The following is a 12,767-nucleotide window of genomic DNA, read 5'->3' as shown; positions in this document are numbered from 1 at the left end:
CCCTCCCCGCCCCCACCTGAGTTTAGCATATTAAGGAAATGCAGCCTATGGGATCCTCACTCCCAGGGCCTCCCAGAGCCCCTCATCTCCCTGCTGCCGGGCCCTTCAAGACCTGCAAGGACACCGTTAAGCAGCCCTCGCCGCCCCCCCGCCCCGCCCCCCCCCCCCCCCCCCACCAACCGGGGTTGTGAAGGCACCTATTAAAATACACCGTGCTCAGCCCCAACCACGGCCCTCCGCCCCCGGAAAGCTGCTGACCGTCAAATACATCACAATATTTCAGAGTCCCAGTTAACAAGCGCCCATTAAAATTTGACAACCAGATAGTAGCGCAGAAAGCGCTCATTTTGAAAAAACTTGAGCGCTTTCTGCTGGTTCAGCAAGACAAAGCCGGTTTACCTGTCCCTGGCATTTTAAGCCCGGAGGAGCACGGAGGCCTTAGCTCCTGGGTGCTGCCTGGTTAATGGAATGCGGGGTGTTTATTTGCCAGGCCACATCTGAACCAGCTTGCTAATGAGCCTGCGGTGGTAAGCTCACTGTCAGTCAGTCTGCCTTTTTTTAATCAAAAGATGAAACAGTCGGTTATCAAGGATTAATGACTCTTACAGCATCCATATGAGGCTCATATTTATCTTTTAAAAGAAAACGGAAGGAAGAAAAATGATGAGATTTTGTTTCAGTAAGCAGTTTAAATCTGCTCTGGTAAGTTGAATTCATTCATTCATTAATTCAGTCATGTGTCTGGGAGAAGCCAGCGGGAGCCCCTTCCATCATAAGAACTTCTGACTGTGAAATAAACCCCGAGTAACCAGATTAACTATGAAGTATGTCTCCGTCAGGTTTTAGGCATTAGTTCAAGTGTAGTTTCTGGGCGTTTCAGCTTATTGTAGTGACTTGCCGATTCTGGGGTTCCAGGCAGCACTTCTGGAGGAGAAAGAGTCTCTGTTCCCCATCTCTGGCTTCAAAATAGAGTTCCTGTATGCAATGACATGACTGTGCATTGTTGACTTCACTGGGAAAGAATATCGGTATTTTAAATAGATTCCCATATGATTCATATATTCCTGCATAGCATAAAAAGTGTAAATAGCTCTCCATGTCTGAACACACAGAGGCGTATGTGCACATACGGGCACGCACAGGGATACACATACACACACCTGTATCACACATGCCTGTTGTGACCATGCAGAGAATATGGTTACCAAAATACTCCTTTGAACTGTTAGTGGGCTTTGTTTACAACAAATATTAGGATACTAGGATCTCTTATTTAGTAACCTAAGACATAGTTTGGCCTAAAGAGAAAGCTCTTGGCTTTGTTCTCATCCAGAGTGGGCCCGGCCATTTTCTAAGTTGACTGTCTCTCTATTGGCCTCTTTCTTTGTATTCGCAGTCTTCTCTCTGAGTACCTATGTGCTCTGGGGGATGAAAGCAATAACTCACATGAGGATACTTGAAATCACAGCCAGAAATGTCAAGGTGCTCCTTCCCACATCATCAACAATGAGACACACTCAGGTTACAATGCCGACCATTTTGGAAATTAAATGATGTTTACGGCGCTGCCACCCAGCATTCGATGGCTTCAAAGAAAGGTAAATACTGATTCTGGAGTGGGCTGGGGAATCACAGATAAATTCAGAAACCTCAATGAGGTCTGTCTACCGTGGTTTAATCTCACCGGGTCTCCGGCTCCTCTGTAATATGGTGATATTAACACCTGATCTACCAGCCAAGCTGGGGAGCCAGGAGAATTAGGGAAGAGAACAGAAATTAAAGGAAGTGCCTAAAGGGGATTATTTGAGGGTGGGGTAACTAATAGTTCAGTTCCCGTGGGAAAGGTGTCACCTGGTGGACCTGGAGCTGACTGTTCTGCAGATTGATGTTCTGACCTCTGGGTTAGGAAAAGAGGTTTGTTAGAGGGGGAGTGTAGAGACAGTCCCGCAGACTTCCCTTAACCAAATGATGACTTCAACAAACCCCTCCCCCCCACACACACACAAAGCACTGAGAAGGACACAGCTTTGCTTCCGCCATCTTCTTGCCAGACATGCAGAACCTGAATGGAATCAGACGAACCCACGTCAAAGGACATTTTGCAAAATAACTAGCCTGTCTGCTTTAAAAAGGTCAAGGTCAAGAAACTCAACGAAAGACTGTGGACCTGTTCCAGATTAAAGGGAGACGAAAGAGACATGACAATGAAATGCAATATGCGACTCTGAATTGGATCTTGGAACAGAAATTTTTTTCCTTTTGCTGTATAGAACAGTAGTGGGACAATTGAAGAAATATGAATGTCTGTAGATAAGATAACAGTATTATACCAATGTTAATTTCCTGATTTTGATCATTGCATTGTGGGAATGTAAGAGAATATCCTTGTTTCTCAAGAAAGCTATGCCTAAGTATCATAGGTAAAGGGTGATCATGTCTGTAGCTTATTCTCAAATAGTTCATAGATATCTGTATCTACAGCTATCTATTTACTTACCTATATGCCTATCTATATCTGTCCAGAGAGAAACAAAAAAAAAAGATAAAGGAAATTGGTAAAATGCTTACTTTTGAAGAATCTGGGTGAAGAGTATATCAGAATTCTTTGTACTGTTTCTGCAAGTTTTCTGTGAGCCTAAAATTTTCTTCAGCTATGGATTAATAAATATATAAAGGACTTTGGGTTTCTCTTTGAAGATGCAAGCGAAGAGGAAGTGAGGGAGGGGGCTGGAGCTCGACTTGGTGAGCATGAGGGTGGCCATGACCCAGCAGAGAAGAAACAAGACAGGGCACAGCACTAGCACTGACCTGAGCCAAAAGCTGCCTCTGGAATTTTCTGCCGCACGTACAGTGAAGCCAGCTGGGAAAGTGTTCTGTATGGCTCAGTACCTAGCATGGGGCTGACCACTTAGTAGGTGATCACTCCAGTTTTGTTGCTAAATGAATGAACGAATGAATATACTCCTCCCTCGGCATCACAGGACTGCGGGCTCTACAGGTCTGACCAGGGCGTTAAAGGAAGCTTGCTATTGCATTTAGTGGCCCCAGTTGGGTGAGAAGTCTTGAGTGGCAGTGGGAGTCGGGACTCCCTGCATTCATCCAAATGCTTATTCGAGATTCATTATTTAAGCAACAGTACATCCCCCAAATAAACACGTGCGTCTTTGCAGCCTGCAGCCCAGGAGCACTATAAAACACACAGCGGCAAGAGGCCCAGGCCCTCGCTGCTGCGTGCAGTTTCCAGCCGGCTCGCTATTCTTTTGTCACCGCCTTTTTATTGGTTTTCTCAAAGTGGTTACAATGCTGTTATTGTAAAACCCTCACACCAGAAGAGAGAGAGAGAGAGAGGGGAAGCAGTGACGGGGAATGGAGCGATTTCTGCCAGGAGAGCCTGCAGACCCCCGGTGGGGAAAGCTACCTATCAAAAGGGGTGGGGGTGGGGGAAATGGAGCCCTTTCTTTGCTCCGGTCCACTTGACCTGCTCGTAAATCCACTGGGAGCCAGGGCAGCCCTTGAATTCCCTGGAGGGTAAATGGCCTTGGCGCTTTCTGCCCCTAGGGAGGCTCCTGTAAAGAACCTCAGCCGCCCCTCCCCCTTCACAGTCTACCCCTGCTTCTGGATGCTCGGCCAGGCCTCGCCCCAGATCGGGGAGGGGGGAGACTGGAGGACTGAAGCCATGCTCTTGGGGACTGTGACTTCCCTAGCATCGCCACTCCTCACCTGCAGGAAAGACTTATTCTCATCCTATCCCATTATAAGTATTGAGGTATAATTTACATGCCATGAAACATGCACATCTGGGGTCTGGACAACTCAGTGACTTTTCTACATCGCCTAGTTCAAGAAATAGAGCAGCGCTGTCCAACACAATGTTGTACAAAGTTGAAAATGTTCTGTATGTGTTACATGTGGCTACTGAGCCTTTGAACTGTCACTGTTGTGACTAAAAAGACAACTTTGCAATTGCATTTCATTTTAATGTACACAGCCACATGTGTCTAAGGGCTACTACGTTAGCATGGATAGAGAACATTCCCATCAGCCCAGAAAGTTCCCTCGGGCCCTTTCCAGTCAGGACACCCCAAGAGGTAACCACTTTTCTGACTTCTGTCGCCCAATACCAGGGCTACTGCACCTCAGATAGACATTTGGAGCCAGATAAATGTGGGACTGAGCTGGGCCTTGTAGAATGTTTAACAGATCCCTGACCTTGACCAATTAGGTACCAACAGCACTTACCCCCAGTCGTGACAGCCAAAAATGTCTCCAGACATAGCTAAATGTCCCCCATTGTGGGGGCTGCTGGGGGTTGGAAGGGTGGAGATTGACTTCTGGTCCACAAACACTGTCCTGAATTAGTTTTGCTTGTTCTTGAACTTTAAATCGGGCTTCCCCGGTGGCTCAGTGGTAGGAATCCGCCTGACAGTGCAGGAGACGCGGGTTCAATCCCTGGATTGGGAAGATTCCCTGGAGGAGGAAATGGCAACCCACTCCAGTACTCTTGCCTAAGAAATCCCATTGGACAGAAAGAAGAGCCTGGCGGGCTGCTGTCCATGGGGTCTCAAAGAGTTGGACATGACTGAGCGACTGAGCACAAACTTTAAAGAAATGGAATCATACAGTGCATACTAGGTACCCCTGCTTCTTTTGTAAAAAAAAAAAAAAAAAGCAGCAGAAATTTGTTGTTCACAGTTCTGGAGGCTGGAAGTTGGAAATCAGGGTACCAGCCTGGTAGGGTGAGGACCCCTTCCAGGTCTCAGACGTCTGTCACTTCACAGAAGGCCGATTCTTTTACTCGACATAATGTCTGGGAGTCTCATCCAGGTTGTTGTGTGTATTGGTGGTAACACATTCCTTTGTGTGGCTGAGTAGTCGTCCATTGCTCGGCTATATGACGGTTTGTTTATTGACAAACGTCTAGGCTGTTCCCACTTTGGGGCTATTATGCTCAAAGTGCTGTGAACATTTATACAGGGAACTTTGTGCAGATAGAGGCTGTCATTTCTTTCAGGTAAATGCCCAAGAGTGGAATTGCTCATCACAGGTAGGTGTGTGTTTAACTTCATCGGGTGCTCTTTCCCTGAGCGGCTGTGCCATTCTACGCTCCCACCAGCAACCTACCAGGCTCCCGCTTGCTTCCCGCACCCTTGCCTTATGGCATCACCCATCTTTTGCATTTTAGCCATTCTAGTGGGTCAGAGGGTGGCTTTCTAACAGCCACAAAGCTTGCCACAGGAGTCAGATGAAAACTGCCACCACAGTAATGACAGCATAAGAATTGGAAGGGGTCTCAGAGATCCCTGTCCTTAGTGAGCTCAGAGTCCAGGGTACCTGGTACAACACCCCCCCCCCCAGTGGGGATGTCACCAGTTGCTTCCCCACAATGCTCTTTCTGCTCCTCAGCTTATAGGAGGGGAGAGGCCATGGTGGGGAGAGGTGCCCTGGGACAGAGAAGACACAGACAAGGATAACAATCCCTGGGAAACAGTTTGCATCACAAATGAAAAGAGCACATAAAATGTGTTCAACCCCTCCCTCCCTCAGGCCCACCCCATTTCCAACCCACATGGGTACACACACCCCTCCACTAGAGACACAGGACAGCAATTTGTTCTTTGAAGAGAGGAGGGGTGATGTTGAGGGTGGCGCTAGTGGTAAAGAACGTACCTACCAATGCAGGAGACAAAAGAGACTCTAGTTCAATCCCTGGGTCAGCGAGATCCCCTAGAGAAGGGCATGGCAACACATTCCAGTATTCTTGCCTGGAGAATCCCATGGGCAGAGGAGCCTGGCGGGCTACAGTCCATGGGGTCACAAAGAGTCGCACACGACTAAAGTGACTGAGCGTGCATGCACACACAGAGTGACGTTGATGAAGGGGAGGTAAGAAGGGTAGCTTGGCTGCTACTTGGGGGTTCAAAATGTTGGGCCAAGGACATGCCTACTTTGGAAATATTATAAATTAGACACTAGAGAGTGAGAAATGCGTCCAAGAAATCAACCTTGATCCTCACCTCGGTGCAGCTTCTGGTCTAATTTTTGACGGAAAAGAAACAGTGGAGATCATATAATGCCACCAGGACCTGGACACAGAACCCTGCCCCTGTCAGGACTGACAAAGTGTGACAGGTGAAGCCAGAGGGTCTACCACCGCAAGTCGGGAATCTGAAGAAGAGGAGCACCTGGAATTAACCATAGGACAGAGGAAGCACCCTGACATCTGAATCAGAATCCATGTCTCAGCACACTCTTTCATTTGCTGCTATTTCTGAGGGACTCGTTAATTGCAATGCTCCCCTCAATTGTTATCTCGGGGAAATGCTATTCCCTGCCCACCCCCCTGCCAAAAATCCCATTAATCTCTTTTTAGAACCTCAAGTAAACTCCTGGTAATGAAGCAACCGACACCTTCTACTACAGAAAGTGTCAGTCTCTTGTGGGCCATCAAGAAAGGTCTCTGACAATATTATCTTTTAGAAGTCAAGGTGTGTGTATGTGGCGGGGAGGGGCAAAGGGGTCACCTGGGGGGGTATGGGAGGGGATGGGAGGGGGGTCACCTGGAGACGGCCTCACCTGTTCTGTTGTCAGAGGCTCAGAAAAAAATTTGGCTGAAACTGGGAAGCAGCCGTTCTGGCATTTGGAAGGTAGACCTTGGTCAACCTAGAGAGGGGACTCAGTCTGGTGTTTCGGGGCTGTAACATTCCTAAAGGCACCCTGCCATAGTAGGGCTCCAAGCTGACATCTGATCAGGGAGAGATGTTAGCCAGCCAAGAAATCCTAGGGTGAGGACATCAAGCTAAAGATGATAAGTCAGATGCTCTAGGTTCATGTTTGTATATTTTCTCTGTGCCTGCCTCCAAAATATTTATGAAAATGTTTTTAAATTAAAAATTAACTTTAATATTAGATGATATGTTCCGAGGGCATCATCTGTTTTGTTCACAGCCACATGAACAGCTATATATGTGTCCGGCACCTCGAGCACTGATTATATGTGTTGAACTGCTGAAGAGCAGATCCCTGATTCAATGCGGAGGCCTTGATTTAGCCAAGCAATTCAATCTGAGAAGGCTCAGTATTCGGGAGCAGAGAAGGCCCACTCAGGGTGCGGCAGAGAAACACGAAGCGCCTGTGAGAGCAGCATGACAGTCTCAGGGGTGACCAGCACCAGGATCCCAAGGGGAAGGTGATGTCTCTGAGGTTTCATTGTCCGGCTGTGTTCTCAGTCCCTTGGCGCTGGTTAAGCTTCCATTGCCAGCCTCCGGGGACAGTAGTTTTTATTTTACTCATCACTGCCCTTATGTGGCCTCTTTTCTCACACAGGCCCCTGAATCTTCAAGGTGTGAACACAAGCAAGTTTCTAGGAAGGAAAAGCTCCCAACAGACAGGGGCAGCTGGACTCTCAAACTTCCCTCCCAGAACAATTCTTCCTCTTGGGGTTTGCGGCTAGCAGCCGTGAGTAGGCTCCAAGAAAAATGTGACAGCACCCTGAAGGACAGAGTCCTTTTCTCTGTTTCACCTCAGCGGAGCCGAGACCAGCAGACATTCTTAAAATGAGTTTTGCTAAACACTGAATGAAAAACAGAAGCATAAGTCATAAAAAATCACACTGTTTTCCCAAGTCTAGACTCCAGGAGATAGGCATGCCTGGACACAGAGGGCACTCTGGGATCCACGCCTGCACTCTGGAACTAGATAAGGGAGCTGGAGTGCCGTCGGTGGCCCTGGTTTTACCTAAGCCTCCCTGCTCCCAGCTTAGAAGAAGCCAAGGCCACGTTCCTCCAAGAGGCAGACACAATCTCTGTCCCAGGACCTGTGAGGAGAAGTTTCCTAGTACTTCTGCCTCGGGGATGGCACCTCCCAACTGCCCTTCATCTCTCCCCCATGGTGTGAGGGCACAGCTAGCCTGGGGATGATTTGCAGGACAGCCGTGCTTGACAGGCAGCAAATAATAGAGCTCTCTGGGTCTCTGTTATCTAATCCACCTACCTCTGGAGCTTCCCTTGGCAATTCACTCAGGAAGCGCCCCTCCCCCCACACCATCTGGAAGTGGTTTTTGAAAAATCGACTCATTATTGTTAACGTAGGCTTTTGCAAGATACAGTTGCAAGTGCAGCCCCTAAACTGTAAGTTCCTGGAAGGTAAGGGATTTTATTTTGTGCTCCTCTGTAGCACTATCACCACCACATAGTAGGAGCTTAATAAGCAATGGTGGAATGAATGAGGAATTAATAAACTTACGAAAGGGGGGTCCAGTTATTTCTGCATAACAAATTATTCTAAAGTGTAGGAGCTTAACGACTATTTCATTATACTTGCAGTTTCCACGGGTTGGGATTTTGGATCTAGTACAGCAGTGATGCCTTGTCTATCTGCCCCCGTGATGCCTGAGGTCTCAGTTGAACAGAGGTGAAGGTGTGGGGGCTGGAGTCACCTGGAGAGTCCTTCAGGCATACATCTGGCACTTGGGCTGAAATAACTCAAAATCTGGACTCAGCTGGGACAGTCATTCTGAGCATGTGGCATCTGTGTAGATCGTGCTTCCTCACAGCATGGCCAACGCAGGGTGATCAGAGTGCTTACGTGATAGTCACTCAGGGCTCCAAGGTGGAAGCTCCTGGCTTTTCATGTCCCAGCCCTGTCATACTCTAAGTTGAGGCCGTCATCAGACTCAAGGAAAGGAGAAACAGATCCCACTTCCCATTAGAAAAAGTGTCTGAAAATATTGGGGTTATGTTTTTAAACCACCACAAAGGCTGAAAGATTAGAAAGCCCCATCACCTGACAATTTTGAATTCATTCCCTCCGCAGAATTTATCTTGTATGTCTACTATATGTCAAGCCCTGGGTTGGGTGATGCGTAAGGATTTAAGGGAACGAACAAAATAGACATTGTCTCTGCCTTCATGTAGCCTGCATTCCACTCAAGAAGACAGACATTAAACAAATAAATGTGCAAACAAATGCATAGTTGCAGATCATGATGAACACTATTAAGCCAGTGTGTGTGTGTGTGTGTGTGTGTGTAGGGGGCGGGGGTGACCTGAGAAGGAAGAGGGAGACTGAATTTAGATGGGAAGGGCTTCCCTGATGGCTCAGTAGTAAAGAGTCTGACTGTCTTAACAGTACAGGGGACAAGGGTTCGACCCCTGGTCTGAGAAGATCCCACATGCCTTGGAGCAGCTAAGCCTGTGCAACTACTGAGCTTGTGCTCTAGAGCCCAGGAACTGAAACAAGAGAAGCCACCACAACAAGAAACCCACCCATCGCAACTAGAGAGCAACCCCCATTCTCCACAACTAGAGAAAAGCCCGCACAGCAACAAAGACCCAGCACAGTCAAAAATAAATGAATTTTTTTAATTTAAAAAAATGTTTTAATGGGAAATATTTTGCTCCTCTAGAAGCAAAATCTGATGCAAGGTTTTGACTGTAAGGAGTTTCTTTTGAGGCGATTCTTGGAAGTACCACAGGGCAATGGGGCATGCTGCTGCTGCTGCTAAGTCACTTCAGTCGTGTCCGACTCTGTGCGACCCCAGAGACGGCAGCCCATCAGGCTCCCCCGTCCCTGGGATTCTCCAGGCAAGAACACTGGAGTGGCTTGCCATTTCCTTCTCCAATGCATGAAAGTGAAAAGTGAAAGTGAAGTCGCTCAATCGTGTCTGACTGTTCTCGACCCCATGGACTGCAGCCTACCAGGCTCCCCCGTTCATGGGATTTTCCAGGCAAGAGTTCTGGAGTGGGGTGCCATTGCCTTCTCCGAATGGGGCATGAGAGAGAGCCAATAAGGAAGCCAGAGGATGTAGTCATAAGTAGGGTACCACATGGGCAAATGTGTCACTGCCCGTTGACAGTGTAGAACACACCTCAGACTATCCCACCTGAAGGACAAGAAACTGGGGCAGTGTCAGTAGCTCAGTCATGTCTGTGACTTGTGACTTGGGACTGCAGCTCACCAGGCTCCTCTGTCCATGGAATTATCCAGGAAGAATCATGGAGTAGCCATTCCCTTCTCCAGGGGATCTTCCCCACCCAGGGATCAAACCCAGGTCTCCTGCATTGCAGGCAGATTCTGTACCGTCTGAGCCACCAGGGAAGCCCTCTAGAAACTGGGGCATCTCCCCACCAAATCCCAGTAGTCATAGTTGGGGGCAATAGTGCAGGCTACCCTCCTGTGGGCACTGCCCATTCAGACATCCAGTTAGAGCCTCAGGCAAAGGGCCCCAAGTGCTGGCGGAAGGAGCTCTCACTTGACTTGAGCCAAGGGTCAAAGTGGCCCTCCCTGAGCAAGTGCTGTCTCAGAGAAGTTCAAGCCTCAGGAACACAGGACTTGTAGATACTGTATGTTGTTTCTGTGTGTTATTTGTGGATTTTTACTAAACACGACCCCAGTGTCAGCACTTAGGACGTAGCCTTCCATAGCAATGCATTCAGGATTTTCTTCCCAATGACTATGGGTTTGCAATGACTGGCCACACTGCCCACCCTAGCCCCCACCCACCCCTCCTCCTTTGTGACTAATGGAAAAACATCGGCAAAATTGCCCACAGGCAGGCAAGGTGGAGCTGTTTGTGCCCAGGAGAGTTTTCCCTTTGTGTGAGGTTAACTGCCAGGAGTTGTGGGCACCACACCCTGCAACTGTGACCTCAGCTGAGCTTGCAACAGGGAGGCTGGCCCACCTGAAGTTACCACCTAGCAACTCACAGGGCTCATTCAAACCTAGTCAGTTCCCCAGGAGGGGAGGACGTGCATATAGTGAAATCTGGGAGGCCCCACCTTTGTTCAAGGGTGGTCACATTAGCAGAAGACCATGCTCTTGACATGTGCCCGATTCACAATCGAGGCTGGCAGGTGGTTCTCCGGCTCTGGAGCCCTTGGTGACTTTCCAAGAGAACACATGCAGTTCCTCCAAAAACCTTTGCCAGGCTGGGCTCCACCAAATCACAGGGCTGCCGCGGACCGGGCATGACGCTACAAAAACAGCATTTAATAAACTAGAGTAACAAGAGGAGAAAATAAGTGAGTAGCTGAAAGGAAAGGTATTTTTACTAAGACAATGTAATACCCTTTTATTTTCAAATAGCTAAGTAGAATTTCTATAAAATTTTCAAAGAGCGTGTTTGTCTTAATGACCCTTTTAAAGCATCCTTTTCCAATTCCATTGCTACAGAATCTCAAATATATGCTATGCCCTGGGTTAAGCAATTTTTTTAAGTTAAAAATAATAAAAATAACTGCTGAAGTAGTGAAGGCACTTGGCAGGGTGGGTGAGTGAAGTCAGGAATGGAGCTCTTGCCACTTGTCAACACATTTCCCTGCTGTGTGAGCACTGCAGTCGTCACCTGCTGCTTACCTGAGAGGCGGCTTGCTTGGGGGCTCTTGAGTGCGTTCCCAGGCAGCGGTTCATCCCTGTGTCTTGCCTGGGTCACTGCCACCCTAAGGACAGCCAAGTCAGGAAGGGGTGCAGGGAGAGGAAGAAGGAAGGAAAGGGAGTGAGGAGGGAGGAGGGAAAAAGGAAGCCAAGGTAAGGGAGAGGAGAGGAGAAAGGAGAGGAGGTGATGGGAGAGCAGATGAGGGGAGAGAATTCTACCCAGCTTGGAAAAGCCAGGAAGTCAAATTCCTAAGCCTGTGATAAATAGAATCCCAGCTGTACCAAGAACAGACCAGTGGTAAAATCATTCACACTTGGAATTCCTGACAGTGGAAAATAAACTCATCATTGCTGGCAAATGGAAACTTAGGTAGGGATGATGACGTCCGGGACTCCAGCTCCCACATCCCGGGTCCTTTGGGCACAGACACTTTAGTGGGTTAAGAAAGCAGACTGGGGGCCTGCCTGATGCGGCACCCCTGGAAGTCTTCAGGCCAAGTTGCCCAAAGTCCAGAAAGGCAGAGAAAAGAAGCCGGAAGGAGGCAGGGAAGAAGTTGAGAGTCCGGAGATGGGAAAGAAAGCAGGCTGGTCTGGAACAGGGAGGGGTAAGAAGCTGAAGCCTGAATGCAAGAAGCCGGGGCTGGGAGGGGGGCGGGCATGACCTGAAGGAGAGGTCCAGGATGAGGAGTGAAAGGAAGGAAGAAGGCTGCTGGGCTGCGGGGAAACCCCAGGCTGCAGCAACAACGATCAGAAGCCTCGCCTGTGGGATGGACAAGACTTAGTTGCTGGCATCCTGGGTCTGCCCACCCCCATGCCCAGTGGCAGGGTATCCCCGAAGGTTGGGCTTGGTCAGAAGCTCCTCAGGCTTTGGCCTCCTCTGCATCCAGCAACGCTTCCACCTGACGTGTGGGGCGAGGCCTGGGCAGTGCCTCACCTCCTGACTCCAGCCATCTTCCCAGTCCCTGACACCGGTCTCATCCATGGAGGGCAGCTGGTCTCTGGGTCACTTTTTGAATATAAGTGCCCTCCCCTCCACCTCTGACAGGTGCACCTGGGACTTGTCTGCAGGCCGCCCTCAGCTCCTGACACAGCTCGTCCTCAGAGAGTGGGTGAATCTAGGAGTTTGTAACCCCACTCCCAGGGGCACCCTGAGCAGCTGACAATGCCACGTGAGGGAGTGTAACAGCTCACTTCTCTTGCCTGGAGTCAGGACAGACTGTGAGGTATGACTTACCCTCCAGAGCCCCCCCTAAGGAATCACTTCCCCACAAATCCTGTCTCAGGGTCTGCTTCTGGGGACACGGAAGTTCTAGGGCCTATGCGCAGGACCTGAACGACAGTTAGCGTGAGTAGACACGATACCAACGGTGCTTCATCCAGTCCTCAGAACCGACGGC

Source organism: Bos indicus, chromosome X, assembly GCF_029378745.1.
Source record: "Bos indicus isolate NIAB-ARS_2022 breed Sahiwal x Tharparkar chromosome X, NIAB-ARS_B.indTharparkar_mat_pri_1.0, whole genome shotgun sequence".
Classification (NCBI taxonomy): domain Eukaryota; kingdom Metazoa; phylum Chordata; class Mammalia; order Artiodactyla; family Bovidae; genus Bos; species Bos indicus.
The sequence above is the reverse complement of the archived record's forward strand: the minus strand, read 5'-3'. Positions refer to the sequence as shown.